We start from the raw sequence: 25989 nt of genomic DNA, 5'->3' as shown, positions 1-25989 counted from the left end.
AAAGAATCTTTTTTTTTTTTAAATCTCTCAATACTGTTATCAGTCTGTACAAACGCATTAATTTCCTAATTTCTGTTGCAGTTCACGCAATATGCTTAGTTAAGTATGAAAGTCATAATTGTTCCATTCTGCAGTGAAAAGAATGATAAAGAACAATAGACATCAAACAATTTACAACGAAATCACATTCATTTTTGACTGATGTGAAACAATATTGCAAAAGTTCCAAGAGTTATCCCATGCTCTAGCATGGCTGGATCAGGTCAAGTGTTTGGGGGTGATTCCAAAATTCTAAAAGGGCCCCAACTTTCCTTAAAAGGGGACCAAAGCAAAAGTCTATGTGTCTATATACTCATAGTGTGCATAATACCGAATACACATGTACGAGAATTAAGCGTTAGTCAAATTTCAAGTGAAAAGTCATTGTTCATTTGTGTGTGTTTACATTTTGTTTCGTTTTTTGGCTGGGGGGAGAGGTACCTCATCAGACCCTGATAAATTGTTGTTAATGTTGTGTACTATTTCTTCTGACATCCAGTCATTTGATTGAGGAGGTGAGATTTAAATTTCAGATTTGTATTATAAAAAGGAACCATGCTATTCCTTTTTTTATTTAAATTAAATTAATCTTGTGATGATTGCAATAACAAAATAAATATCCTGGTCAGAAAAAAACAATCTTATCTCATAAATTAAATGGTTAATACCTGGCAGTATGCATGTAGTTAAAATAGAACAAGTATGTAGATTCTGCCTTGTGACTGGGTCATAATGTGATTTGTAAATTCAGAATTTGCTCATTTGTTTGGGGGGTTTTTAAAACAGAAGTGGCTGTCAGCTAGAATTTAATTGTCTAAACCTTAGGGTGCATAGGTTGTTCAGATTTCTTTGAATAAAATAAAAGTTAAACATATTTCAAAATAAGTTGCTCAACATTCTCTAAATGTACAGAATAGACAAGACATTTTTATTTTATTTTTTTAAAATGGAAATTAAGATCACTTAATTTTTTAAATAGTATCTGACGGTAAATCATACATAATGCTATTGTCTTTATGTAGATGGTCATCATCCATCAGCTATTCAAATTTCAATCAGTAAAACTTTCATTGTTAGACTATAATTTGAGCTTAATGTATTACGTGCAATGCGCCAAGTCATTTTTGTGATAGAAAGGCACCTTTCCCAAACTGAAATTGACATCTTGTAGCGTAGACATTTTATAACAGTGTTTACAGTGGTCACTGCCTTGAACCTTGTCTTATTCTGCTTTTTGGTATAAAAAAAGAACACTATGTCATTCCTTGCTTTACCTGAAATCATGAATGAAATTAAAAAACCAACTGACAAAATCCTTCTTTGTTATGCTGATTTTTTCCCCCACTTATCTTGTTCCCTGTTAAGTTGATAACCCCGTTATGTCAGGCATAAGCTTCGGTCCAAAGTAATGTGTGGACCTGTTTATTTTGAGGAAATGATTCAAAAGCACTTATGTTTTCATGCATGTGCTAAACAACGGCGACACTTTCCACAAACAGTTTCATTTTTTGAATACATTCAGCCATTTCTCTGTAGCTTCTTCAGCCATATATACATAATAAGAAAATTCTTCCCAAGCAATGCCAGTGGAGTTCACAATCTTATTCTCATCAGCCATTGATTCAGGACATTTCTGATTGATGCAATGAAATCTATTGAGTGTTACATTTTCCATAGTTATCAGTTATTGGAAGAAATTTATTTTGTTGTGCAAGTTTTGTTTTCTGCAGGTTAATCATAATTATATGCATTGCACTATTCTGGGATTCATATGTGTTTTAAAATAGGAAAAGTCTTACTTAAGCTTAATTAATTATATAAAAAAATTGGTGACAGGTTTTCATTTCTCTGTGAGTAGCCTCTTTCCCTTTTTAACCTCATTAAAGTAGTTTACGTTTGTTGTTTTGGGCACTGAGGCAGCCAACAAGTTCTTTTTTTTTTGTTCTTCAAGAGGTAAGTTATTTTATTTAATGAGGAATCTTAAAACTATGCAAAATATACATTCACTGTGGAATTTAAAGATAAAACAGAGTACCCTTATTTCAGAGTGCACATACATGTACATAAGTGAGTACTCTATTATCAACACTAATATTTTTGTCTTGTCTGCTATGTACAGCTGGATTCTGAGTTATGTCTAAAAGGTTATGAAATTATGACACTTGTTATTGAAATAAACTGTACAGAAATATAGCAATTAATATTCTTAAAAATACGACCTCTTTGTTAGCAGTGTTACAGTAAACATAAGAATAGGCAACAGGAATAAAGGTCAAGGACATCTTTAAAATTACCGTACCAGTTTTTATGAACCCTGATTTCTCAGGACATAGTTATGTCAGTGATTTTTTTTACACTCCCGACATAATCGATTTAACTGGATTTGACTGTATATGATTGAAATATGCCAGGCAAGGCGTGGTGGTTATTTGTTATTATTTTATTGCTCTGTTGCGCAGTTATCGTGGAGCAAATATTGGAGGGATTAAATCCCCACTATATTGTGTTGGGTTCTGAAAATACATGATCTGTACTGTATATGGTCCAGTTTTGATTAGTCTTCAACTATGGGCTTATATGTTTAGTAGGGTGCCTTCAGTTACAATTTGTATTATAATACCAATCAAAACTGGATTAAAACCATGAATTTCCTGAATTATCAGCAGCTAGTTCATGTACCCACTAGGATAACAGAGGTATCTGAAACACTAATTGATCACCTCTATACTAACAATGCTGAGAATATTATAGAAGTTGCAGTTCCCCAATATTCCATAAGTGATCATTATCCTATATGCTGTACATGAAAACTGAGTCGAGAAAGTAAAACTTATCATGACAAATAATCACATATCGAATAATGAAAATATTAAATTCACAAATATTCCTTCAAGAACTGAAAGATATCCCTTGGTTAGTAACTGAATGTTTTGATGACCCATCAGCTGCTCTTGACATCTGGATAGATATGTTTATTGACACCCTTAGCACTCATGCTCCTTCTAACTTCAAGAGAGTCAAACAATAAAATCAACCTAACTGGAGCACAGGTGATATACTCAGTGCTATTAAGACAAGGGATAGATTTCATAAATTAAAAGTTATTGACAATTGCTGATTTTGGAGAAACAGGGTCAAGTCATTGATTCAAAAGGCAAAGAAAACTTATTATTCCACTGAAATATGACATAGTAGTGCAATAAGGAATCATAGAAAACTCTGGAAAAGCTTCAATGACTTGAGAGGCATATCTGTCAGTAACTTGTCATTTACATATATTTGTGATGCAGATAGTGATATTAAGTAAGAACCTCTTGAAATTAAAAATGCACTCAATGATTACTTTGTGAATAGAAATGAAAAACTTGACTGAAAAACTTGTGGATTTCATAAATCCTAAGATTATCTGGTGATGAATTAAATGAACATATTTCTTCCAAACTTAGCAAAGAAGAGTGCTTCAAAATCCCTAAAATAAGAGTTGAATTCATTTTAAATGAATATTATCTGATATTTCAGTGTAACAAGATAACCGGGTGGGATTTCTGGATTCACAACAGAACACTTGACAATGATATAAATACAATGTTTAATAATGAATGACTTGAATAGGCAATTAATGGTGAATAATGTGTGCGTATATATAATCCAAATATTGAATTAATTGACATAAGAATGCACAGACTTAATAATGAAAAATGCAAATAAGTTACTTTACAAAATACAAAGTCAAGGGGTGAATGGTTCCCCGTGATTTCATAATGAAAAGATGGATATAGTTTACTCTGCTAGTAATGTAGAATTTTACTCATGTAGTAAAATGCATTCACTCAGATAGTGAAATTATGCAAACAAAAAGGGACAGATATACAAATTGTCTTTACAGTCCCAAAAGACACAGTGGGTTTTACGAACCCCAAAATTAGCCAATGGCTGAAAGATTATATGTAAGGAGACACACTCCGTCATCAGCACACTTTATTTCAGCTTCACGGCTGCTACAGTTAGCTTCACAGCTGCTACGGTTAATTCCTGTAGTTGGCTCTACAGCTTGCACCACGTCTACCCCGATCACTCCGATAACTTTGAACGCTCGGGTCACTCTGGTCACTCTAGCCACTCCAGACACTCTAGACACTCTGGACAGCTCTACAAATCTCTACACACTCCGGACAGCTCTACAGCTGCAGATGTGCAAATCCTTAAAGTAGACCGCTGTCTGACAAGACTATCTGTCCGTAGTGTAAAGAGTTTTACCTACGGTGAGGTATTTATACACAGATATAGTCTGTGCACTGAAGGCATTCGGTTCTTGCCATCAAGAGCACTTCGCACGTGTGGCATAGGTTGAACCGAACTCACTGTTTCGAAATAGAACACAATATACATAAATCACCCTCGGTTATCGTTGTACACAAAAAACGAAACCCGAGTACATGTATTTAATAAATTAAAGAATTTATACAATTCTGTGACAACCAGGTTGATGTACAACAGCAACAGGTCTAGATAATATTAGTGCTAAATGTCTAAAACTCACATCTCAAGTGATTGCACCTTCACTTATGTATATCTTCACTCTAAATATTTTCACAGGTATTTTTCCAAACAGGTTAAAACTGGCAAAATTAACTCTAATACATAAGGGAGATCTTTCTGATATAAATAACAATAGACCTTTATCAGTTTTATCATCCCTTTCAAAGATAATAGAAAGACATGTTTGTAATGAATTTAGAAACTACCTGGAATCATTGAATTTGCTACATTCATGACAATCAGGCTTCCGTGAAGGACATTCGTGTTGACAATCAGGCTTCCATGAAGGACATTTGAGCCAGAGTACACTAGCTATAATGGTAGGTGATTGGTTTACAGCAGTAGATCAAGGCAACCTTGTAGGTCCGGTGTTTTTGATGGTTGAAAGCTTTTGACCTTGAAAATCACAAAATCCTGCTGGAAAAGCTCAGCATATATCAAGTTAATCATGAAGGCTTAATATGGTTTCAGTCCTATCTTGAATGTAGACAACAAGAAGTTTCTATTTTAAATAAACTTTCACATAAGAAACTGATGAAGTCTGGTGTTCCGCATGGATCAGATCTTGGACCATTTCTCTTTCTGCTGTTCTTCAATGATTTTCCATATCACATTGAGCTATCCACCACCATCATGTTCGCAGAAGACAAGACATTATATAACATTGGATCTCTTGAACAGAATAAAATCTTATCTCCCTCAAGAACAGTGAAAGATATTCTACAATGTATATATCATGCCACACCTAATTTATTGTTGTTCTGTTTGCGTTAATAGTGTTACAGAAAATCAGGAAAGATTACTGAAATTTCTACAAAGATTAGCTAGAGTTATTCTTGATGCTGATTTAGATACACCATCAACAAATCTGTTAAAACCCTAAAGTGGCTTCCATTTCAGCAGAGAACTCAATTTCAGAAGGGTCCTTACATGGTTTGGCTCCTGATTATCTTAAATGTAATTTTAAATTTGTTATATATGTATGAACTAAGGTCCATCTCAAACAACAAGTTTACATTTACCTAAACCAAATTCAGAGTTTTATAAGAAGTGTTTTGCTTTTTCTGGAGCCAAACTTTTAAATTCTATACCACCTTATATAAACTCAGCTGACACATGCCAAACTTTTATAAAGCTTCTTAGTCAGCATCTACAGAAACAATCATTCGTATGATTTTGTTGAATTCAGTACTACTACTTTTTACAACATTGTTATCATGTACTACCTATAATGTCTTGCACATGTTTGCTACTACACTACTACAATTTATATGAATCCTGTATGTACTCCTCCTTGTAGCCTTGTATATATTTTATTGTAGCAGTAGATCAGTTGCTGAGTTTTTAACAGAATTTGTCGTGTAAAGACTCCTAATCTTGTAAAAATTGTGCATTATATATACAGTCGAAGCCAGCTATAATGCGATAATTGGGGTTCATGAATATTGGATAGTAATTAATAGTGGGGTCACGTTAATGCGGGGTTTTACAGTCTTTTACTTTTTTCAGAGAACAACTCATTGGCACATATATGTGTGTTCATGTCTAATGTATAAGATGAATAGGGTATCAACTCAGTTTACTATCGTTCTGTTGTGGCATGCAGTTTATCCATAATGCATGTAATTCCACTGAAAAATTGTTCACAGATTTACAAGATTCAATAATTTTGTCCCAGATCATTGTGTCTGAATTCAACGTCTAATATATAGCATGAACAGAGTATTAACTCCATTTACTTGCTGTCCGACATTGTACCATCAGGGCGTGCAATTAATCCATAATACATATAATTCCATTACAAAAATTGCATGCATATTTAAACTATTCAATAATTTTGTCACAGATCAATGTGTCTGAATTCAATGGGAAAAATTAACAGCAAAATTAGGTTAAGAAATGCGAAGCACATGTACGGTTCATTACATTCCGGGTTCTATGAACGGTGTCTGTACAAATTTCATACTGCTAAAATTTTCTCATATGCGTTTCCGTGTTCATTTATCTATAGTAAATTTCCAATAATTAATGCCTGTATTCCTTTTCGTTTGAACGACTACAGCAAGAATAATTAACAATCAAAACATGCTTTCAGCGTGCATATAACTTATAGTTCAGATTTTGTGAATATGGAAAGAAACATGTGAAACTACTATACTAATCATTGCACAAAGTGCAGAGAATGACTTGCATTTGTGAACTTGCTTTTCCATAATGGTAAAATATTTTTATAAAAACTAGGAAATTAATAACGAGTTCATAAGCAAACACCATACACACGTAAAACCCAAGAACTATAATAATAATAATAAATAATAATAATAATAATGACCTTATTTAAAGAGGGTAACACAATTAGCTAAAAACTAATCTACCTTGAGGCCCTCATACAAAGGAATTCATTTATTTAAGCTGCATCTCTGAAGCCACTGGATATATTGGGTTTGGAAGAAGGAAATAGAGTGGGCATTTCTAATCTCAGCTGGAATACTATTCCAGAGCAGAGTTCCAGAGTATTGGAAACTTTTTTTAAATAACTCCTTATTTGGTTTGGGAATTTTATACTGTGTGGTTGACATGGATCGCAGGTGGGGAGTATTACCAGGTAGCCTATACTGGAATAGTGATTGTAAATATTCAGGAGCACTATTCTGAGATATCCTGTACATTAATTTGGCTTTTCTCAAACAGATTCGGTCTTTAATAGGTAATATTTTTAACCTACCAGCTAAACTTTCCTTGCTTTCTTTCTGGATTGATATTAGCCCAAATGCTCTTTTTTGAAGATGTGCCAGCTTTGCTATGTTTTTATCATTTGAATTACCCCATACTGTACTACAGTAGTCCAAATAGGGTTGTATGTAACTGTTATAAAATAGTTTCCTGTGCCTTTCAGGGAGAAAATGTCTTATCCTACTGAGAAGCCATAAACTTGAATTGACTTTTTTACTGGTATGTTTGATATGTTCAGTCCATGATAGGTTATTATCTACCAGAACACCAAGTAGCCTATCATGACAGACTATTTGCAGATTTGTATCCTTCCATGTCAGACATAGTTCATCACTATCAAGATTTGTCCTTCTTTGCCGTGTTGAGATAAGTAATATTTTAGTTTTACCAGTATTTACCACCATGCCATTACATGTGCACCAGTTTTCCAGTTTGTTTAGTGCATTTTGTAAAGAAATTTTGAGCTCATGCTTTGTGTTTTGGATGTCTGACAATGTTGTGTCATCTGCATAAAGATCTGTAGATGTTATTGAGTCTCTTAGTAAAAGTGGTAGGTCATTAATAAATAAAATGAATAGTAGTGGACCTAGAATTGAGCCTTGTGGTACTCCATATCTAATTGTTTCAGGTTCAGACAGAACATTATTTATGTAAACATGTTGTGTTCTCTCATTTAAGTACGAAGTAAACCATCTAATTGTTCTTTCATCACACTAGTAGATTTTCAGTTTCTTCAAAAGGATTTCATGATCCACCATGTCAAAAGCTTTCCTGAAATCTACAAATACAGTTCCTATTATTCTACCTTGGTCAAGTGCTTGAAGCCATTTATCAGTTAGGGAGATCAAGGCAGTCTCACAGGAATGGTTCTGTCTAAAGCCTGATTGATTAGGGTGTAACAGCAAGTGTTTGGTTAAATATGACATGAATGAGTCATGGACATGTTTTTCAATCAATTTTGACAAGTTTGGTAGTATTGAAATTGGTCGGTAGTTATCAGCATCATCCTTAGAACCAGATTTGTGAATAGGAGTTACTTTTGCAGTTTTCCATATTTTGGGGACAGATGAGGTTGCAATACTTAAATTAATTATGAATGTTATGCTATCTACAATAGCAAAGGCAGAAGATTTAATGAGTCGTGGACCAATCTGATAAAGTCCTGTAGCTTTCTTGGTATCAAGTTCACTGAGACATTTTTTAACAAAGTTTTTTGACACTGGTGGGATAGAGAAACATACCTCCTTTGAGATTTTACTGCTGCAGAACTTTTTCAGTTCATTAAAGTTGTTTTCTATCACTGGCTCTTTTAACTTTGTGGTAATGTTGATGAAAAAATCATTGAAAACATTTGCAATGTCAGTTTCATCAGTGACTATGGTGTCATTTACCAGAAGTGAGTGAATTTTATTTGTCTGTTTTTTGTGCGTTCCTCCAGTGAGTTCATTGAAGATTTTCCAAATGGAGTTTGTGTTGCTCTTTTTGTTTTCAAGCAATGATTGATAATAAGTTTTTTTAGCTTTTTTGATCATACTTGTTATTTTATTTCTCCATACTTTATATCGTGCATGGTTTTCCATAGCCTTGAATTTGTCTCGTGTTTTCATAGCATCTAGGATTTCAGTAGTAAGCCAATTAGGTTGAATATCAGTCTTTACTCGATGTACTTTCAGTGGTGCATGCTTAGATACTACATCCATAAATAAGTCAGTCCACACCCTCATGGCTTCATCTATGTCATCCAAATTTTGGATCATACTCCATGGAACTTTATATAGGTCATTGAGAAATTGTTCTTTATTAAAAGTTTTGAACGATCTGTAAGTGATCGTTTTATGTGTATTTTTCTTATTTTTCTTGCATTTAACCTTTCTTGTCAAAAAAGTAGGATAGTGGTCACTAAGACCAACATTCGGTACATTAACACAAGCCACATTGTCTGGTAGGTTAGTATAAATGTGATCAATAAGAGTGCTTGATTTTTCTGTTACCCTTGTAGGCTCATTTACCAGCTGGTCTAGGCCTAATGATTCAATAAATTCCATCCAGTTGTTCCTTATTTGAGTATTGAGAAGGTCCTTATTTATATCTCCGAGTATATATGTTTCTTTCTCCTGTGCTAGAACATTTTCTATTTGTTTCAAAAAGTTATCATTCCAAAATGCTTTGGAGGAAGGTGGTCTATAAATGAAACCAGCTAGGAAAGATTTTGCATTATTTTGAAAAATTTCCACCCAGATACTCTCAATTTCATGTGACTCCAAGTCAAGTCGCCTTTTTACATTTACATCTTCCCTAATGTATACAACAAGACCCCCCCCCTGCTGTCTCTCTGTCCCTACGAAATGGTTTATTGTAGCCTTGACAGTGAAATAGATCATCATTGTGGTTAGCATTTAATTTGGTTTCAGTGAGTCCTAAAACATGTATATTATTTTCCATGGAAGACAACATTAACTTAATCTGGTCTATCTTTCCCACTATACCTTGTACATTTAAGTGACTTATGTTAAAACCTTTTGTATTTAGTTTCATATCAATTACATGTATGTCATCATGCAATGGGGTACTCACTGAGATTGTCTCCATACTACTTTTATCATTCTGACATCCTATTTCTATATTTAAATGTTCATATATATTAGCATCTTCAAAGTCACATACAAACCCTGAAAATCCATTTACATTTGCATCTACAATAGTGTCCATTGAATAGTTAGAGTCAAGAGTCCCACTGGGTACATTTAGTTTTTTTGTAAATGAAGCGTTGGCATTCTCCTCTTTGCCAGCTTCCTAATATGTATACATTGATGGACTAAGTGCAGTAGGCCTGCAATGGTCACGAGTCACTTTTATATAAAAAAATTTAAGCTGAACGCATGTACAATTTCATACCCTTTCAATTTCCAGCAAATATAGTGGACATTATTTACTGGTCAACTTGCATCTAATAGCACCACCAAGCCCTGCTTTCATATTTTGATGTTTATTAAACTGTGAGAATCTTTTATCAACCACTGCATTGTCTGCTGCTTGCTTTATATATATACACACACAAATATCATTGTAGAAGGGGCCCAGAGTGGTCTAAATCGCTCTCCATTATGGATCACTGCCATATCACCTCTGTCTGCGTGGGTTCGATGCTCAGATTCGGCTAATGTGGGTATGTGAGAAATATTGCCAGTAGCTTCTCATGGGTCAGTGGTTCTTTCCGGGGTTTTCCCGGGTTCTTCCTCCACCATTAATACTGGCCACCATGTATAGCCTATCGTGTGCTGAAAAATGGCATTAAACCCCACAACAATAACATCATTGTAGAAGGCCTCATGGAAGTGTGGTCAGTTGACCAGATGTGTTTCTTCCGTAAATTAAGTCATTATTATTATCTTGTTATTATTCTTTTCCACTTTGAATGAAGTAGGTGACTGTTACACTAGTTGCTTTTATGTTGACAAAGTAGTATTATGGTTTTACTTTCCTGGTGTAACTTGTTGTAGGCTATGTATCTGTATGTGACTTTGTGAGAATGTTGTATAGATAATTACCATGATTACTACAGTTCTACGTTCCACCCCCATTTTCCCCTCCCCATATAATTTTTCATTTGAGTTAAATGAAAATGGCACAAACAATACATGGTCATTTACTTCATGATCCTTGCCGTTGCATGACCCTGCAATAGTTCTCTCCAAAACATAGAAGGATAACAATTGCAACGTGATGCATCTAACACCATGAGGTCCATGTACAGCTAAGTTGGAATTACTTATTTTATTCTTGTTTGTTGACACAGAGAAATCTGTTCTTTATTGTCCTTGCCTTTATATCCAAAATTCATGCAATAATTATGTGAAAATTGTTGCGATTGATTTATATAAAATAGGTGGAATATTTGACAGGTGGACCACGCATTTAAAATTGGCTGATTCCCTCAATACCCTTCCCATACCAAAACTGCCTACCCTACTGCACACGAGATTCTCACGTGAGATCTAACTCAGGTTAGTCTCGTGCAATTTAACATGCAAATTAGGTAGAACTCATGTGAGCAAATAGATTCTAATAAGAAAATCACACGTGATCAAGTCTGCTCATGTGAAAATGGCATGCTTATGAGCAAGAACTGCTCACGTGAGCAACATGAGCTAAATTTTGCTCACATGAGCGACATGAGCAAGATTTTGCTCATGTGAGCGACATGAGCAAGATTTTGCTCACATGAGCGACATGAGCAAGATTTTGAGTGGCATCTGGCTCACATGAGCAAAAATAACAAAAAACAACTATAGTATTTAGTTTTTATTGAATACATCTTTTACAAGAATTAAACAGTAAGATCAATATTCAAATCTATTAGTTATAAGCATATTGAGTTCAATTAGTGATCTTTTAATAGGTAAGACAACTAGTGTATGTATGTATGTATGTATGTACCTGTTATATTAAATACATCACATTTATTCTACAAACTTTAAGGTCATAATGCTGTTGCTGTTGTAGGGTTTAATGCCATTTTTCAGCACACGATAGGCTATACATGGCAGCCAGTATTAATGGTGGAGGAAGAATCTGGGAATCCCCAGAAAGAACCACCGACCCACGAGAAGCTACTGGCAAGCTTTCTCACATACCCACATTAGCCGAATCTGAGACTCGAACCCACGCAGACAGAGGTGAGATGACAGTGATCCATAACGGAGCGCGCTTTAGACCACCCGGCCACCCAAAGTCATAATGAAAGATGCTGCTGGAAATTTGCTTCACATGAAGAACATTCTTCACTGTTCCAGAAAATTCAAAGCAAACAAAATGTGTAATTGACATTCCTGCTTCTGAATTTCATCATTTGACAGTCTGCAACGATATTTTCACTTGGAGATTGTTCTCTTTGAGTCAATGTACTTCCTGTTGACCACTGAATTTAAGTTAGCAGGCTCAGTTTTGAACTGTTGAAAAACCAAACCTGAAATGGAAATGAGAAAGTTGGTAGAATTTTTTCTGATCACAGCATTTGAGACATTCTGTAAGGTGGATTTTTGAAGATTCGTTTGACAAGGTAAAGGCAAAATACATAATTGTAGTTTGGATTATCCTATTGATAATAACCTGGTTAATAAAACGAACAATTGGGTACCCATTAAAAAAAGTTTTCCAAGCTCAGATCGAGACAGACTAATGATTAAAATTCAAGTCTTGTGACGTGTACGCATTTATTCATCACAGGGGCTCATATGGTTGCTTACAATTTACTTGTCATACGTGTTCTGTATAATAATACAATCCTTTCTCAAGTGACCTATTTAAGAATCAACACTGATATTTCAAGCTTGACCATCCTAAGTTCATGCCTGTCCATGGTTCGTGTGCCAATTTTCTCATGACTTAAAACACTCTTGTTTTCAGATCCTGGTGACATTATCTGGGTCAAATAAAATTAAGCACAATATGAATGTCTGGTTTAACTTGGCTACTCTAACATGCACTTCTTATACCATCTTAGGACAAAAAAGTTTGCTTCATAATAACAGTTTGGAAAAAGATCGAATAAAAATTAATGTATTGGTTAACTTCTGCATGAATGTTACATCAAACAGTTCCAAGAAAACAGAGAGGTTCTTGAATGTGAAACCATTTGCCCTAGATTCATTCTATTATGATACTACACACATAGCAGTCCAGCTTAAATTGAAAATAAATGGCGCCAGATACCATTTTTTTTTAAAAGCTAAGAAAAAACAACAACAACAAAATAACCCAGGGATGTATCAATGCGACTGATGGATGTTATGTGACTGAAAAATGTTAGAGAAAAGGGATTCTGGTAAACTTAAAAACATGTTGCACTGGATCATCGCAATGGGATGAACCATGGCAGGTTGAGGATAATACAACAATCATCATTTATGATTCGCAAAAGTTACTGTAGACATGTACACTAGTCGAAGTGACTGCTATGCACAAATAATTTATCAATTTCTTTTGTGTCTGTTCTCAGCCTTACTACTAATCCACATGAATTCAGCTGATTTGTGACAAAAATTGTAACTGCATATACATTTTTCATACAGTGTTCTGTAATAATGGCATGTAATTTATACTCTTGTGGTCAGATTATGCTTTTTGCCACTTATATTAGTAATAATTACGCTTACAGCTCTTTTGGGGGTCGGAACATGTGAACCTACAACAAAGCAGTTCAGCTTCACATTTAATATAATTTCCTTTTGATCATATACTCTGGTAACCAATCGTTAGGAATGATGGGTACACATTAGAAATTTCACAAAAATTGACATCTCTACTTCTGGAACAGTCCTCAGGGAGATTTCTCCAAAACTTTTTGGATACATTTTTCCAAAACATGTACATTTGCAATATATAAAGAAATTTAAAATCTGGTTTCCAATTTTTATATTTAAAAAAAAAGTATTGTGGGTACAATTTTTGAGTCAGAAATGCATATGTATCATGTATATTACATCAAAAAATATGAAGCGTCTTATACATACCCTTTACTGGAGTCGGAATTTCCTCTAGCATGGCAATGGGGTTTTGTCTGACGGCTTCTGTTGCTGTCATTGTTTTGCACTTCTTTCAAACGATTGCTAACTTTGTTGTGTTGATTAAATTTTGTGACCTTCATTAAGTTTAATCTGTAAAAGATCAAAATTAGTATAATTGATCATTTTTTAAAATTATCTATGCAGAACAGAAAGAATGCACTGAAATGGGAAAAAGATTTGGTTGGCAAAAGAGTCCTAGTGTATATAAGCATTAAGAAAAGCTGTAATCCTTATCCAATTAAATCTCTATTTTAAATTTACCAATCAAAAGATTTGACAGACAAGGCAAATGTCTTTTAGGAATAAAATCATGAATTAAACTATTGCATTTGGTTCTCAATCGTGTATGCTGATCTTGCTCCACCCAATCAGCAATAAAATAATACGAAGAACATATATGTTTGTCCAAAATGTTTCAATCGGTAACGCAAGTGCTCCTCACTGAAGCGCCTGCATAATTATTGGGGGTGGGGGTGGGAGCCAGACATGGTTGCACAGTTGAATTGTGGAAGGCATAAATATTCGATGATAGTGTGGTATATATATCATTTTTAGAAACAGGAGGTTGAATTATTATCTTTAAGTAAAATCTGAAACAAACCCTTGGCTCAATTTTAAATGACCATGCGAATTTATGCTTATACTTATAATGTCGATGATTCAGGCTATCCACTTTGATGATTCCATATGCGAAAATCGTAAAAAGAAATGAGTAAAAAGTAGCTTACCTCTTTCTCAGGAAAGAACCAGTCTTTCATAATCCTTGAATCTTCCCTAACAGCATGTCGGCGTCTTCTGTTTCGTACTGAACATTAACATCAGTACTGACGTGGACATGACTATAAATTGGTATTGGTTTCTATTTGTTAATAATGTCCACACTCTTGCTGTCAGAAATTTTTAAGAGCAAACATGTTGCAGGAGAATATTAAATAACATTCTTCCTAAACAGCGTGGTGCTTGCTAAGAGAACATGGCCCGCGCGCAAATTTCTGTCTGTTCGGTTTAGAAGTGCTATTCTACATGTACACAGTAGGTCAGCATCTAGCATCTGTAGAGTTCATTTGAGGCCCCATAAAGGGTGAATTATTGCTAAACATTTTGTTGTACGCATAGGGGCTTGTATCATTGATTACAATATAAATGTCAGTCATACGTGTGGTATAAAAATAATACTTTTATTATTATATACTACTGTATGATTGACATTTAAATTGTAAGCAATGATATGAGCCCTTGTGGTTTTACACTTTTTTGTACATATTTACTCGGGTATTTCTTAATGTTATATTTTATATATCAAATAAATAATATTTTATTATCTGATGTTTCATAAAAACTCAGCTATATGTGAATTCATATAATTAATAAGTTAATTAATATAGACTTAGTAAATTTTGAGGTTTTTACAGTAGCTTGTGCCAAGCCATGTCTCATAAGACACTCTAGTGGTTCTAACAAGCCGATTCTTCCACTGTGTACTCTGATAACCTGGGTCACAGAAAAGTTGACGGAAACGTCAGTGATTTGTTTTGTGATTATTTAAATAGGAAACTTCTCTTATAAACTTTGAAATGACACGATCAAAACATTTAAAAGGCTGCAAATAAGCAAGATTTTCCATTGCCAAGGATATACACATGCAAACCAGTGCGAAACAGCTACACAACCAAACATGACTGGATTTAGGCAGTTTCTTACGGATTTATTAAATTTTATATACAGTAGATATTGTTCAATAGCAGTGATAATGTAGTGCTAGCATTAGAGAATCCACTGACAGCTAATAGAGAAGGTGGATTCGCATTTCCATACAATAATGTCACTGAGAAAAAAAAGACTAACGGAGCACATTGTTGCCAGTAATAAGGGGCCGGCCATTTAGCACGTACGCATGGATGGGGAGGGGGGAAACCCAAATGCATACGCTTGCGTATGTTTTTTTAATATTTTTTAACTGATAATGTACATACGCACAGGAAACGGGGTGGGAGTGAAACCTCGATAATAATTTGTCTAATACTGAACCTGTTCGAGTGTTCAGTCAGCGTTTGAATTTTGGCGGACACTAGACAAACTGTTTAATGTTACGCAGCTTATTTCTTTGATGCCAGACATTCAACGTCGGTGGACAATTTTTTATTAAACACGTTAATATTATTAATCCTTTATAGTTTCTGCGTGGATTAAATATAGGCCGTTCTATAGAATTAGGGGAGGGGGGCGTCAAGCGTACGTACGCAGATGGGGGGGTTGCGTAAAAAAGTATGCATGAGTACAGGGGTGGGGGGGTGAAGCTTTGCCAAATTTTTGTGTACGTACTAAATGGATGACCCCTAAACCGAATTACACAATTCAGTAAGTATAAGATTGTATTGACTTTTGTGCAAACGTTAGGCATGGAAGAAAACGATGTAGTTTATGTAATTCTCCAAATATTCTAGAAAATGACTTGAGAGTTTATTAGACCAAAAGGACTGTGAATCAGTGTTTTTTTTTCTCCAGATATGTGGCTATGTATTTGTTTTATAATTTTATAGTGGGGTTTGAGAAGTTTGTGAATAAAGGGGTTGCATCATATGTTTATGGTACATAGCATTAATTTTAGGGCAAAAGTTTTATTTCCTTTTTATATTTGTAAACTGCGTATTTTGGGGAGAGAAACATTTACCTTTTCAGGGATTACTTTATTAAACATCAACCATGATCAGTATGCAAGTTATTAACTCTTCTTTGACAGCTGTTAAAGTTTAATGGGTAGTCTGGTTATATGATACCTTAATGCTGAATTGTTTTGTTTTATGAACAGTGAAATGAACCTTAATATGTTCAAATACAAGGAGCCAGTTGGGTCAAAATAAGACTAAAACTCATTGTGAGAAAATAAGCCGACAGATGTTTTAAAGTTTAAAACATCAAACCAAAGCAACAGCAAGTGCAAAATAGAAATAATGTCTATTTGACAATAATGGGGATGCTTGACATTCAACAGTTACACAAAATATTTAAGTCCAAATTGCTCATGTGATAACTCACATGAGAAAATCCAACTTTGAATAAATTTGAATTAAGTATTTATTCAGAATCAAGTCCAAGTTTCTCACGTGATAACTCACGTGAGAAATTAGAACTCTGCCTTATTTTCAAAACATGGTTCTATGTAATGGAAAAGAATGTTTTCTAAGTTCTACTTTCTCATGTGAAAAGTTAGATTCTCATGTGAGCAAAATCGGCTCACGTGAGAATCAGATTAGTTTTTCCTTGGCTCACAAGATCTAACAAACTGCACACATCAGCCTGCAAAATCTACCCAATTTGCATACATTTCTAACAAGGTTCTCATGTGCAGCTTATGAGCAGCTCATGTGAATTGGTGAGATTTTTCTGTATGGGTTGTACTGATGTGGAGTGACAGACAGATGAACTATACATAAGACACTATATATCATAAGATGTAATAATTATGAGTCCTTCCATCAAAAAAACATATGATTAAATAACCATTATTTGTTTTGATTAAACACTACATTGGCATTCCATGGATTCGACCCTCTGCAGTTTGAGCTAAGTTGAGGGAAGAATGTAGAGAAGCATGCAGTATTTAGGAGGCAGAATCGAAAGTATGGTTGATTGACAGAATTGTAAAAGCAGAATTGCCGGTGTTTTGAGGTAGAGTCATTTATGCAGAACAAAACAATACTGAATTTTATGAGAAAAGATTTAAGATATGCAGTGTAAGAATAAAGGATACACGAGTATATGCATTCAGTCTCTCTCACTCTTTCACTCACTCCCTTTCTGTCAAGCATGCCACTATTCAGTATTACCAGTATTCTACAACATCAAACTCATAACTAAAATAACATCAATACTTAATTAAAATATTTTACAATATTTTGTTCTCTCTGTGAGGGCTTCTCAGAGGCTAGAATCTAAATGTAAAAGACTGATTTCTAATTGGTGCTAGGCTGATTACAGTTCAGTGTAAAAGACGGATCCCAATCACTTCTAAGCTGATCCCAGCATTACTTTGTATTCTGGGCTGATGCCAGCTCAAGTAGAATTGGTGCTAGGCTGATCCCAGCTCAAGTAAAATCTGCTAGGCTGATCCCTGCATTTGAGTGTATTACGGGCTGATCCCTTCTACAAGTAAATCTTCACTAGGCTGATCTGAAGATTATTGTTGTATTCTGGGCTGATCCCAGCTCAAGGTTAATTGGTGCAAGGCTGATCCCATCATTAAGTTATAATCTGGGCTGATCCCAGCTTCCATAGACTGCTAGGCTGATTGCAGTTCAGGTGAAATCTATGCTAGGCTGATCCCAGCATTCAAGTGTATTCTTGGCTGATCCCAGCTTAAGTAGCCTATGTGCATATGCTGATCCCAGCATGCTAATTTATTCTGGGCTGATCCCATATTAACTAAATCTACGCTAGGCTGATCCCCACATAAGAGTGTATTCTGAGTTGATCCCTGGAGATTTGTGGAATAGAACTAGGCTGATCCCAGCATGAAGAAAATATTCTTATTTTTGCCTGTTTAAAGCTGTAAAAGAAATGTATTTAATGGGCATGACCTTTATGTTATTAGTATAGCTTATGAGTATCTGATTGGGAAGAAATATCTTACCAATTGGCAGCCACATGTGCATGAATAATGTAAGGGCACATTAACCTACAATGTATTCATTATTAGGTGGCTACTGGGGTGGTGGTGGGCCCAGAGGACAATAAGAAAAGTTTGATGCCTAGGCTCTAAATCCATTCTGTACCTTTAAAAAGCCTTTGAAGAGAAACTCTACATTGATTGTCTGTACCTTTAAAAAACCAGAGAAGTTACTAATCACATGGTACTCTATATGAACATGCAGTGTTACATAAGATATTTTAATTTGGATGGCTCTTCATATTATGCTGCCAATTCCAACCAATAGGAATAGTTCTGCTCATACCCCTCCCATGTGATCCTTCAACAATCCCCATGAAGACAGCAAGTAAGAGGCTAATAATAGTTTCTTGCATCATTCCCTGTCTGCCTCTGAATTTCAAGGTACAACACCCCTATCCAAGTGTTTGCCACTGACTAAGCCTTTTAATTTGACATTACATTATCTTACCACACCACCAGTTCATCCCTTAATGATCATTATCAAACGAACCCCATTGCAAAACTGGTGATATGACCTAAAATAATTCAAGATCATCAAGTTGTGCATATACTGAAATTTAGAAAATTATCATGTATGGCTTAATGACACGGCTGTTAAAGCAGAAGTGATGATGTTTTGAGGCAGAGCTTCCATAAGATGTTATAACAAATTTTCAAGGAAATCATTTTGTTATGTTGAGTCGATTGGGGACATCATTCACTAGTGACAAATAGTACAAGGGGTGGGTATAAGCAGGTATAGTCTTTTAATGTAATAACTCCAATATCCCTGGAGGTGGACTGCCATATCCATATGGATATGGCGGTCCACCTCCTTGGATATTGGAGTTATTATGCCCTAATGAGGTTTATGTGAAAATATGAAAGTAGAGGTTGAGCCAGAAATAAGAAAACTCTAGATGGTGGTTGATAAGGAAACAAAACATGTCCCCTCTCAATGTTGATCTGTTATAACTGAACAGACTACTAACTGGACTAAGTCAGGAAATAGCCCCCATTGCTTGATTGGCTGTTAGTTGATGGTAAAATTGTGGGCATATCTAAAGAAATGTCCTTGATTAATTATAAACCTGTGACCAAAGTCCATTCTTTGTTTAAGCTTCATTTAACACATTAACCTCTGGTGGTTTTTGTCATTTTTGCTTGAAAATCGAGTAGGAAACACATCTTGGATGCTATTTCTGAATAGATCCGAAAACACCAAATCCCAGGTGATCTTTCAATAACATATTGCCTACTTGTGTTAGAAACATCGTTTTTCATTGGCTGTTTGGCTCGCGCATGAGCAGAAGGGTAAAAGTTAGATTTTTTGTTTGTTTTGTATTTTGTTGTTGTTTTTTATAGCTAAACGGAGCCATTATTTTTGTATTGAGACAACTCTTTATTCCAAATGCCCATCTTATCCTACTTTTTGCAAAGGCTCATCTATCTGTTTGCAGTTCATACCGGTTTGCCTTAGATCTGAGACCAAAAAATCTAAAATTCTGACACAAAATTGGATTCTGACCATGGGTGAATTTTGGGTAGAAAAAAGTCGGGTCCAAAAATGAGTTTTTTTATATCTGTATTTTGTAGTGCAACTAGATATTCCAGATTATTTGGTATCATTGTAGAGCTACATCTGTCTGCCTTTCTATAATACCACCCACTGTAGTGTATCATGCATGACCATGATGCTACAGAGTTCGGCAGTTGGCTACTACCTCCTGCCATGTTAACTCGTCGCATGCGGTTAATGTGTTAATTACATTTTATATGTATTGAGATAATATAAAATAAATGTAATGATACATAGACAGGTGAACTGTACATATGATACGATATGTGATAAAAAGAAATAATAGAGAAGTTGTCTGGAAAGCAGTTTATTAAGAAATAACTTGTACATATTTCTATTAACATATATATCTTTGGCAGTCCTTGGATCTCAGCATGATTTTAGTTGATGTAAGATGGTTAGGGAATCATGCAGTATATATACAAGGCAGTCTCGATTGCCATTAAAGGGTTAAGGTAAAACTGCCTATGTTTTGAGGCAAAGCAGTCATTAGGAATGAATGGCATTATTGTTAAGCTAGAATTATTGATGTTTTGAGAAAGAGTTGTCTTAACCTTTTATGATGAAATTTCTACAAAAGTTTGTGGAATGGATTCGGGACAATGCCTTAATGACATGTACTGCATGTTGAGAATGCAGCAACTTGAGTAGTATGCAATGGAGACCTAACATATTATGAACAAGATTTACAATTCCTGTTGCCATTAGATCGTACCTGGTCTTGGAATTTGGTTGCTTCAGTGTTACATGTTTGGGCTCGAAGAAACAGCACAAGAAAGAGTGAAAACAACAAGCTTTTAAAAATTTAACAAATTTATTACCATGGAAAGATGCTGTAAAAATGAAAAAATAAGAACTTACGGTTTTAAGATTCAGATCCAAAAATAATCCAAGAATAATGCATGAATAAAATTTTACAAGTCCTGATAATGAAATGTTCTAATGATCTCAAGTTCAAGCCTCGATGAAGAATCCAAGATGGAAGGCAATGACGTATGCTGTATCCTGTTCACTGTTGTTGTCTACAGTTCCTTCGGTTTTGGAAATCCTAATAAATTTTTTTAGAAATGTCTTTGTTCAAGAATTTTTTGTGAGGGCTCAGAATATTACCAGAGAAACATAGTAATCCTTTTAGAAACCAAATATTTCGAATAAACAATAAAATGTAATTCCCAAAATGACACAACAAAAGAAACACCTTTACATCTCAGTGTTTAGAAGCCCGACTGAGATTATTTACCTAAAACGATGGTTTAAAACTTGAAATTTATGCAAAATAGATGCCCAGATAAGGGTCATGTGATCATGTCTACATATAAAAATTCACGTAGCCCCTGTATGTCCTTGATAAGAACCAATTATTTTACTCCAAGAATAAATGTTGTTTACTTCACTAAAATCTATTTACAAGTCGAGGGTCACATATCCAGCACAGCCTTGATCTCAACCTTATTATTCCCACAATAAAAATAAATTTATAAAAAAAACTTGTTGACGTGGCTGTTACTAAATTTGAATTAAAGTCGTGAACCAGGTCAGCCTTATGTGTTTATTAAAATGAACAGTCAAGGTCAAACTATTTTCTGGGAAAGTATCGAGTTCCTAATAAACAGAACGATGTTATTTTGACATATAATAAAATTAAAAAATAAAATTATTTTTAAACTTACAATTGAATCAGATATAAATTAAATCAAATATACATAACATCAGAGCGACTTTGAAATCATGTGGTGGCTAAATTTTTTATAACATGTTTTAGCTTCCATTGATGATGTAAGTAGGCAAGATGATAGCATTTTGATACACACTAATTGACTATTTAAAAATAAATTGTCATTGAAGAAGTCTTTTCTTTTTGCAGCATGTTCAGCTGGATCTTTTGGTGCTTACTGCATTTCCAAATGTGGAAAGTGTTTGCAGCCACCCTGTAGCAATGAAAATGGTTATTGTCCAGGTGCTCTTTGTTTACCAGGATATACGGGACTACAGTGTTTGAAAGGTATGAACATTAGACAAGTCAGAAATGGCATGCTGAACTTTAAAGGCTGAATTTAGTGCAAAGTAAAACTTTGATGAAACAAATACTGACAAGTAAGATTAATAAAATGGTTCTGCAAGCTTTTTAAAAAATGTGCTGCTGATATTATGATTGCCTCAGTCTGTTATGTTAACTATTTTTAGAGAACAATTCATCAAACCTCTATTTTATAATTGCTGGACATATGCTGTTTCTAGCTTTTTATCTCCAGGGACACAATGAAGTAGGGGCAAATGCTATAATACAAACAAGCTACTATTATGGTCACATTTTTAATATTTTTAATAAAGCTGTGAATATGATTTTTGTGGTACAGATTAATGGGCTGTGACAAGTTAGATGATTGTAAGGATGTTTATTTTATAATTATCCCCACAATCGGGTTTTGTTTGTCTCATCAGGATTGGCAGGTCTATCTTTTTGTGCCATGTGACCAGGCAATTTTGGGGTATAGTGGAGAGCTGTTGCTTTTACAGATTAGTATGATTTAAGCATTTTCTTCTTCCTCTTCATGGATGGACACCCTGCTCCACGCCCATCCATTCTTGGGATGAGTCATTGATGCTCTTGAGTGCAAGGTCACCAACTCACTAATTCAGCATGGCTCACTTGTCTGCATGACCGTTTTAGTCCCCAGTAAATGGTGTTCTGCATGGTAATTCATAATCAGTCTCAATTTTGGTCCTTGGAATCATTTTGTTGACATAAGGATAAATACCATGCAATTACCGGTATTATGGACAAAGTTCATTCTTGATTTAAACTCTAATATGAACTTGTGGTAGGCTAAACTATCTTCAGATTTCAGCAATTTGAACCCATGGAATTTAGATGATGTATTGAATGGTAAATTTAGGATTATTATTAGTGCCCTTCTTTAAAGTTTGTGGATTGTTTCAATGGTACTTTCTCCAAAATGTACTGAAGTGGAACAAAAGTGAAATAATGGATGCATTGTAAAATAATTTCTGACAGTTTACTGGTACATAAAATTTTTTCTTCAGTTAAAGTTATATTCTTAAGTTTAATATAAAACAAGCCTGGTTCACTTGCTTTTACACCAGTCTTGATTCTGATCAGCATGAACTGTCAGAAGTATTTCTAGGTCAACATTTTGAATTTGATTATGTTGAATATACAGCTTAAGATTTTGATTTCTGTTCATGAAGATCTTTGGCCAGTTCCGAGCAGAATTGCCCTAGTTTTTAGGGGATTGATAAACATGTTATTCAGTGAGCACCAATATTCAACGTGATTTAAATCTTCACCCAATTGTTTGTTCCAAGTCTTGCCATTACAGTCAGATATATGCAAGATAGTATCATCTGCATATAGATTGAATTTTGAATGTTTGACGTACAAGAGCAAGTCATTTATAAAGAATATGAATAATATAGGTCCGAAATCAGTTCCCAGTTAACCCTTTCATCACTAAGTAATTTGGGGTCCCCAAGTGGTCGAGTGGTCTAAAGCTGTCTCCGTTACGAATCACTGCCATCTCACCTCTGTCTGCATGGGTTTGAGTCTCTGATTTGTCCAATGTGGGTATGTGAGAAATCTTGCTAGTAGCTTCTCATGGGTTGGTGGTTCTTTCCGGTGTTGGGTCCTACTCATACATATGATCTATTCTTCGATAAGGCCGGGAAGCAGGGTAAGTGCAGGAATAATTAGTCTTGTTCCCTGCTTCGTATGCTACCTTCGTTGCTCTCCTCTATACAAATACCAGAGAATAACACAACGAGCATATGAAGCAGGAAATGAGACTAGGGAATGATCTACACATACTTTAGTCTGGTTTACAACAGAACTATAAAACACTATCAGCATACCTACAATATATCAGATATCGGTAGCCAGCCTATTTTTATTTATTTTTTTAGAATGGTATGAGCGGTGGTTGTAAAATATGCTTCTTTGATGATAATTACACGAACAAAATATCTATGGAGAACTGCTACCTCACAAATCCAGCCCTACCAGATTAGAACTTGTAGCTAAAGAGCTTGAAGTTATGTGCCCTACTAGGTGATCTCCCCTTAATTGCCAGGATTGGTACAAAAGAATGTGAAATCATTAGTCACTGCTGCAATGGAAGCCATGCTCTCTATACACATGTAACTGTGGAGAGGCTGGGAAGATATATGTGTATTATGACTGGGTAAGTATTACAAATTGGCTCCTTCTTCAGATATGTTGACCAATCATAATATCTTAGGAAAATAGGTCAGATATGGAGGGAGATACATACCCTTACCATAGAGCAAAATTCTCCTACCCCTATCATAAATGAGACAAATCCTACATAATCCAAATGGAAAATACTCCACAAATAAGGGAGAGGCTTTGAAAGGGAAACATTTTCCCTTCTGCAAATCTAGCAGAAGTTGTGAAGCTGTGTCCTTATGAAGCTGTCATAAGGACACAGCGTAACAACTTGTGCTGGATTTGTGGGAGGGAAAATTTTCTTGATATTTACTGAAATTGCACAAATATAAAGAGTCCCTCAAAGAGACTGTCATTTTACTGGCTGAAAAGAATTTCCAGGAATCCAAGGAATAGTTTATTTCTGTCTCCTGTTACTGTTTTCATCTGCTGAGAATATAAACCTTCTCTAGTATTTTTTTAATAGAAATTTCAACATACAACACTTGGTAACAAAATAGTCTTTGAGACTTTACCCCAGTGTAGGAGAACAAGAATAGAATGATGTAAATAAACTGAGCTGACAAGTCTACTATAGAATGTAAATGGGTGCACAAGTTGTTGACAGATTGCACAGCAGTGTTATTGTCATGAAGTGTGAATTGTCTTTCAGATAAGACAATAGACATAAATTTTACTGTCAAATATCTCTGCAAAGATATTTAAAAAAAAACTATTTTAAATGATTTCTTCTTAGCAAGTGTTAAACAGAAACTGAGCCAATTTGACTGAAAGTATTTTAGTGATACGGGCTTTGAGATACGTATACATATGATGAATCTTGGCTATTAAATATGGTGTCCATTACTAAAAATGGAAAATCCTTTACTCATCTTCTGAAAACCCATTTAACAGAATTTGACCGTAGTTCACAGAAAGCATTGTGGCACTGAGGACTTGTCACTTCTTATAAACTATGCATGTCTGCCATTAAGTATGGCAAATGTTACTGGAAATGGAGACATGTTAAATAAATTCTTCTAATGACGAATACTTAATAGACTTTAATGAAAGTTTCATATCTTGAACAGCTTTCAGATATATACAGCTGATGTTGTTCCACTATCAGATATAACATGTTAGTACAAGTGGAAAAACATTTTCATAGCTTTTGCTGAAGAAACTGCTGAACAGAATTTGTCCAACTTTGAGGGGCCTATCAATATTGGACAAATGATGCTGAGTTGCCATCAAATATGGATGGTATAAATATCAGAGAAACCTTGAAACAGTTTTTGGGAGGGGTTGTAACATGCAGTCGGTACCCTTTGAAAATGTTTCAACAGACTCATCATATTGACCCAGATATCTTTGTGAACCGCTCTTGCTTTGGCTGCTATACAGGTATGAGCAAAATGAGCTTTCTCTGGCCTGTTCAGGCCTTGTAGACCTCTTCTCTGTTTACAATTTGATGGTTTCTTTCATTGTTTGTTTACAGGATGGCATAATGGGTAATCTTCAGTGGCCATCAGTTCATTCTGATTTGTCAAAAATCCTAATTTTATTCTCACTTTCATTGCAATTTAGATTTTTCTTTTTCTTTGTGAAATGTCATTCTTTTATTGTTTGTTTTTAGGATTGGATGATAAATATGAATGCGTATAAATGTTTACTTTTTCACTTTATTTGTCATCTTATTTGA

The 25989-nt window shown here is 34.8% G+C and overlaps 2 long non-coding RNA genes across 2 annotated transcripts in view; one reads left to right on the top strand and one right to left on the bottom strand.

Annotated features, from left to right (window-relative positions):
- The window catches only part of LOC149803004 (uncharacterized), a 32602-nt gene that overhangs the window by 6000 nt on the left and 613 nt on the right, over nucleotides 1-25989 (top strand). Inside the window, exon 2 of the long non-coding RNA XR_016419942.1 lies at nucleotides 21969-22106. This is a non-coding gene — a long non-coding RNA (uncharacterized LOC149803004). The remainder of the gene's footprint in view (nucleotides 1-21968; nucleotides 22107-25989) is intronic.
- LOC149803005 (uncharacterized) lies at nucleotides 11682-14834 on the bottom strand. The gene is made up of 3 exons (XR_016419941.1): nucleotides 14606-14834; nucleotides 13824-13967; nucleotides 11682-12277 (listed from the first exon to the last, which is right to left on the bottom strand). It is a non-coding gene; the product is annotated as an uncharacterized LOC149803005 (long non-coding RNA).

This window comes from Sinohyriopsis cumingii, chromosome 3 (genome assembly GCF_028554795.1).
Source record: "Sinohyriopsis cumingii isolate HCF-2022 chromosome 3, ASM2855479v2, whole genome shotgun sequence".
Taxonomy (NCBI): Eukaryota; Metazoa; Mollusca; class Bivalvia; order Unionida; family Unionidae; genus Sinohyriopsis; species Sinohyriopsis cumingii.
This window is presented reverse-complemented; position numbering and strand designations above follow the sequence as displayed.